This window comes from Nipponia nippon, unplaced genomic scaffold (genome assembly GCF_047370975.1).
Source record: "Nipponia nippon isolate SJK-2023a ecotype South Korea unplaced genomic scaffold, ASM4737097v1 scaffold_2, whole genome shotgun sequence".
NCBI lineage: Eukaryota > Metazoa > Chordata > Aves > Pelecaniformes > Threskiornithidae > Nipponia > Nipponia nippon.
In genome coordinates, this window is record NW_028262336.1 from 104793421 (window position 1) to 104799360 (window position 5940).

The following is a 5940-nucleotide window of genomic DNA, read 5'->3' on the forward strand; positions in this document are numbered from 1 at the left end:
GTGGAGAACAAGAACTCTATAATGTAGAAAACACGAATGATGATTTTAGTAGGGAAAACCAATGTCTGCATTTAAAACACGTTGAAAACGTAGCAAAGGATGCAGAACAGAATAAATATAAAAAAGATGTTGTGGGAAAATAACGGAAGATTGGCGAGGAGAATTGTAAACACGCTCAAGTGACTTGCAGCTGGGGTGTACAAAAACCCATATATCATACTAGTTGTTGTTTAGTCTTCTGTGCTTGACAAGTAGAACATCTGTGTTTAGACAACATAGGCCTGTGATGGACTCAGAGGCACCCTATCGAACATGCTTGGGATTCCTGCCCTGCTGTGGGAAAGATCAAAGCACAGCGGGAAACCATGCCTGCGTGAATCCCTGATATACAGGCGAAAAGAGCAGGTTCAGCGATCCTGTAGCAAGGAACGAGCTCTGCAGTGCCTGCGTTCCCGCTTGCGTGCCTCTGCCTGGGTGCTGCTTCGGGGATGCCCTGGTTCACGAGGTAACGGAAATAAATTTACTCTGTATTTCATCCATGGTTTTGTGGTTGTTCCTGCGTCCTGCCTGTGTCAGCTCACACAGCTGGTGCAGTCCGCAAGATCCAGCAACAGCCATGCCATGGCTGGAAAAAAATTTGGGGACTGGGGAGACCACGACGGTGACTCCCCATATTCCAGGATGGCTCAGTACTGAGCACTGGACCCCTGTGGCCACTTCCCTGGCTACATGGGCTCTGCTGGAAGCATGGCCTGAAATAGATGATGGTTATTAGTTACCAGTCTTAGAGCTCCTGACCGTGAAGTTGTTGCATTACGGAGTAAAAGGAGAGAATTGGGAAAGGAAGTCGGGACTTTACAAGATGCAAAGGCGATTGCACAAGGAGTAATTACTACTCAAGCAGAGCGGTGCCGAGAGCTGCAAGATACTGTAGAACAGTTGATAGCGCATATTGCGAATAAACTGGGGGGGGGGGCGGTGGTGGTGCGAGCGAGCGGCTGTGCGGCGCTTAGTTGCTGGCTGGGGTTAAACCGCAACAGTCCTTTTTGGAGCCCAACGTGGGGCATGAAGGGTTCGAGATAATGACAGATTTGACTGGAATGTGCTAGATCGAATTTATAGCTGTTATTGCCATTTAGCTGTTAATCGGCAGGCCCCCGTGCTTGCCATGGGGCTTGCTTGCTTGCCTTACTGTATGTTGGAGCCCAGTCCTCCTGAGTGGCTGCTTTTTGCTTTCGCCGCTTGCTGTGCTGCCGCACTGCTTATCGCCTCACTCTGCCGTGCCTGGGAACGATCTGGCAACAGCGATGGCCATGCGTTGGTTACGGGCTCCAGTCCGGCCAGGGCAGCAGGAACGAGCAGCGTCAAAACGCCGTTTCTGAGAGGAGCGCCTGCCTCACTGAAACCCTGGATGACGCCAGCAGTGGCAAACGCTACGGGTAACCTCCGCGCCCTAGCAAATACCTTGGGGGAAACCGGGGCTGTAATTTCGGGACCATCTGTTCGGGTGGTGAATAAAGGAAAGCCGGCAAAACCGAAAGGAGTTACAGCGCGGGTGACGGGGAAACAAATGTGGAATGACCGTGTACAAGCCGGCGTCCCACGATCAGAAATAAATGGGATTAATTACAACATCAGAAATGTTTCGCTGACGGCAAAAGTTAGCGCCTACGCAAAAAACGCCCCGGCCCCGCCGCCCACCCCGCGCCCACCCTCGCCTGCAGCCGAGCGGCCGGACCCTGCGCCCGCCGCTCCAGGCCCCGCGGCTCCCGGCGGGGCCCCGGCCCCGGCCGCCGTAGGCGGGGCAGGGCCCGCCGCAGCCACGCCCCCTCCGCGGCGGCTCGACGGGGCGGGGCGTGGGCGGGAGGGGCGGGGTCTCCTCAGCCCCGCCCACCCGCTCCCCCGGGCCGCGGCGGGGCGCGGACAGCGGCGGGGGGTCGCGGCGCCGGGGGTCCCGGCGGCGGGCGCCGTTTGGGCCCTCCCTGGCCCTGGCGGGGCCGGGGCGCTCCAGCCCGCGATTGAAGTGGGAAGCTTCCGAGGGCCAGGGCCCGGGAACCGGCTCAGCAAGATCTTGCTGCGAAACTTAAACTTCTCCCCCACGGGGCTCCGGTAGTAGGTGTCGGTGCGGCCGCAGGCGGCCCCGGATTCTCGGCAAGCGCCCCGCCGCTTCCAGCCGGGACCCCGCCGCTCCTGCGGCAGCCACCCGTTAGCCTAGATGTCGAGGTTGATAGGATGACCCCGGAGAACAGCGTATGGTTCTGCGTCCCAGCTTCTCCTCTGATTCTACGTCCTTTGGTGATACCAGAGTCTCGAGTCCTTGTGTTTCAGGTGCCTTACCTAGAGGGGCTGGCGTTGGAGCGCTGTTAGCCGCGTCGTCAACCCAGCGTCGAAGTTCAGCCTGAAGAAGCGCAAGCCATAGCTCTCCAATCTGTGGGGGCAATCATCCCACGTCGGGTCATCAAACCCAGAGTGATGTTAGCTGAAGGAGCTGGAGCAACGGCGTGTGCATTACTGGAAGGAGGCGACACTCCCGTTTTCCTCCCGTCACAGGTTGGCTCATCATGCTTTGTACTACACGTCCTGGATACATTCCCATGAGATCAACATGTAAATACGGGATTTGGTTAACCTCCACTGTAACTTAACTCATCTGCCTTTTGTATTGAGGGAGGATTAGCAGCTGCAGATCTTTTGGCAACCTGTTCCATTGGCGTGCCAACCCCAGTAGCTGTATTACAGAATTATACTATGCTAAGTGATTTTGATATTAATGTTTCTCATTGCTATTTTTTCTGAGTAGGTAACGGCTGTACGCCAATGAACATTACAAAATCGGCTGGCGGTGGACTATTTCCTCCTTCAACACCATAAACACTGCTTCAATTTTGAAGGCATGTGTTGCTTCAACATAACTGATGAATCAGCCAGTGGAGGACGACATTCAATATCTCCAGGTTTTAATGCATCAAATGAAACAATCTGCTGGTGGTGCCTGGCTGGCTGAGTGGTTAAATTCCCTGACAGGATGAATGGGAGACCTGATTCAAAGCATTATTGTAGAGATATGTTTATTCCTTTTCCTATATGCGTTTGTTGCGTGCCTTTGTAAATTACTCTCTGCTACACCTGCAAGCCCAAATGGACACCTCCAGCTTTGCCAGCCCCAGTGGAAGCGGTCTCTTGAGCAAGGGGGTGGAATGTGGGAAAATAACAGAAGACTGGGGAGAAAGATTGTAAACGTGCTCAAGTGACTTGCAGCTGGGGTGTAGAAAAACACAAATATCATACCAGTTGTTGTTTAGTCTTCTGTGCTTGACAAGTAGAACATCTGTGTTTAGACAACATAGGCCTGTGATGGACTCAGGCACCCTATCGAACATGCTTGGGATTCCTGCCCTGCTGTGGGAAAGATCAAAGCACAGTGGGAAACCATGCCTGCGTGAATCCCTGATATACAGGCGAAAAGAGCAGGTTCAGCGATCCTGTAGCAAGGACCGAGCTCTGCAGTGCCTGCGTTCCCGCTTGCGTGCCTCTGCCTGGGTGCTGCTTCAGGGATGCCCCAGTTCACGAGGTGACGAAAATAAATTTACTCTTTGCATTTCATCTGTGGTTTTGTGGTTGTTCCTGCGTCCTGCCTGTGTTGGCTCACACAGATGTGGAGGTTTTTATTAAAAAAAAGCCTTACAGAAAGGGATTTAAATATGTCAACATCTTACTAAGCAGAAGACTGAAAGATGACAGGCTTGCATCAGGATTCCCATGGGAAGAAGATACCAAGCCTGAAAAGCCCATTTATTCTAGCAGACACTGAGATAATAAGATTCAATGACCTGAAAACAGTCAGATTCCAATTAGACATTAAGCAAATGTTTGTGACAATGAGATTGATTACCCATTACAGGACACCTCCAGAGGAAAACAGTATGTCTTTCAATGTTTTCAGTATGCCTTTACTTAAGATATACATTACCTAAAAGATATACATGCTACCAGGCTTTATACTGCAGTAACTGGGGAAAAATTTTATGGTATGCTAATCAACAGAAAGGTCAATGAGATGATCTAACAGACTTTTTGGCCTCTAACATCAAAACAACTCTTACCTGAAAATTCATTCCTGTAGAGCTAGATTTGGGCTATAGCATCACTGACTAGATGACCCCATAAGCTTTCACCTGCATGTTTATATTTACCTAATTCCCTACGCTGGAAGCAGCTCTTTCCTCAGAAAACACAGTAAGAGAACTGCAGACTCTTTCCTCCCTGTTTAGTCTGGACAGTCAAGAGATTGGTGTCACCTTCCTCCAGATTCTGCCTTCTCCCTGTTTTCATCATTCCCTACTTTCCCCCTCAGAAGCCAAGTGTCCTACTCTCAGGTAATTAATAAGCATCCATAGGTTGTCTCCAAAGCCGGGGAAGCCTTTGCCTCTGATACCCTCCTGAAAAGAGAGAGGCATCTGAGAGGTGGAGGAACTATAGCCATTTTAGAAGAGTCCTTATGTGTAAAACAGTCCAGGCCTTTAAGTATTCATTTGTTAGCCAGAGAAAAATAATTTCTGTTTAGCTTAGACTACCACTGTGGTGCTGGTAAGACAGTGAGAAATAAATGCCTTTCTCAGAATGGAATATACTATCAGAGACAGTACTTACAGAACTCTGTTTCATTTACTGAATTTAGATTTCCTTTTAATGTCTAGCATATTTATTCAGACTTTCTTCTTTTATTTTTTATACTTGCTCAGTACCAAGAGAGTAGAGAGCTTTTACCTTTTTACCAGCTTTTTAGGGTTTCAGATCTCATTTTTGGACAGCAATGCATGATACTCTTTAAGACCACTAAGAATTTTCCTGACGGTCCTTTTCCAGCATATAGTTGTGCGCTGCTGACAGCTTCATACCTGATTCTTGCATTGCTCTCAGGACTAGGGTGATGGGGACATGGGATCCCACTGGTTTAGGGCAAATAAGGAAGCCTTTGGAGCCAGATAGACCAAAACAGGACATAAATGTCACTGCTTTCCCCTTTTCTTGTAATTACTGACTCTTTGTTGCCCATTTAATCTCAGTATCTCTTTTGGACGATGGTAATTGTGTTTCTGCCTGCGAATGGCCCGGTGTCTGTCACAGCAGATCAGCCTCAGCAGGCAGGGCCAGCTCCTCTGTGCAGCGGTCCCACTCAAGCACCGTACGGCCGTTCCCCTTCTCCGCGGTCCCTCCCCAGCACGCGGTGCAGCGTGGTTATTTGGCAGTCCCAGAATACGCTCTTTCACCAGAGACAATCTGGACCCAGTCCTGGATGCCACCGAGCATCCTTAATGTGTGCAAAGAGTCCCCTTTCGGGGAAACTGAGGCTTCTCAGCACCTGGCTGGAAATGCCCAGAGGGACTTCTCCTCTGCTGCATGCCTGTGAAACACTGATGTACTGAAGTCTTGGAAAGGTTTATTAGTATCTAAATAACCAACTGGTTACCTCTACACCTGATTCTTCTCTCACATTTATTGGCATGACACAAGAAACTCTCATTTCACTTTGGGAGGCTTTCCACTCTGGTTTATATCAGCATAACATCCAGGGGATCAGCTCCTCCTCCTTTTATGTGATGCTCTTTCTTTGTTGCTGCTTATGAAGTGGATAAGTAAAACACTTCTAATCTGGAGAAATTGCAAAAGTTGAAATGCAATTCCTAATTTACTGGAAATTATGCCTTTTTGAATTGTCTTCCTTCCCTGAAGACATGTTTTGGTTTCCCATGAAATGGGATTTGCACATAAAAATTAATATGCAAAACTTCTTTTAAAATTTGAGAATGTAATTTCGAGTATTTTTAATGTTGATTTATTTCATAAAATGCCTATTATAGTATATAATGTGCACCACTACAAACAAACATGCTGCATATACATAGAGGAAATATTCTTGTTATTTTAATTTTACTCTAG

The 5940-nt window shown here is 49.0% G+C and overlaps 1 long non-coding RNA gene across 2 annotated transcripts; it reads left to right on the forward strand.

Moving 5' to 3' along the window:
• Positions 1-362: 362 nt before the first annotated feature.
• Positions 363-3603, forward strand: LOC148055905 (uncharacterized). 2 transcript variants are annotated; one of them, XR_015704893.1, is made up of 4 exons: positions 363-505; positions 1306-1439; positions 2329-2550; positions 2801-3603. It is a non-coding gene; the product is annotated as an uncharacterized LOC148055905 (long non-coding RNA). The 2 variants fall into 2 exon arrangements; XR_015704892.1 differs by lacking the exon at positions 1306-1439.
• The last annotated feature ends 2337 nt before the right edge of the window (positions 3604-5940 follow it).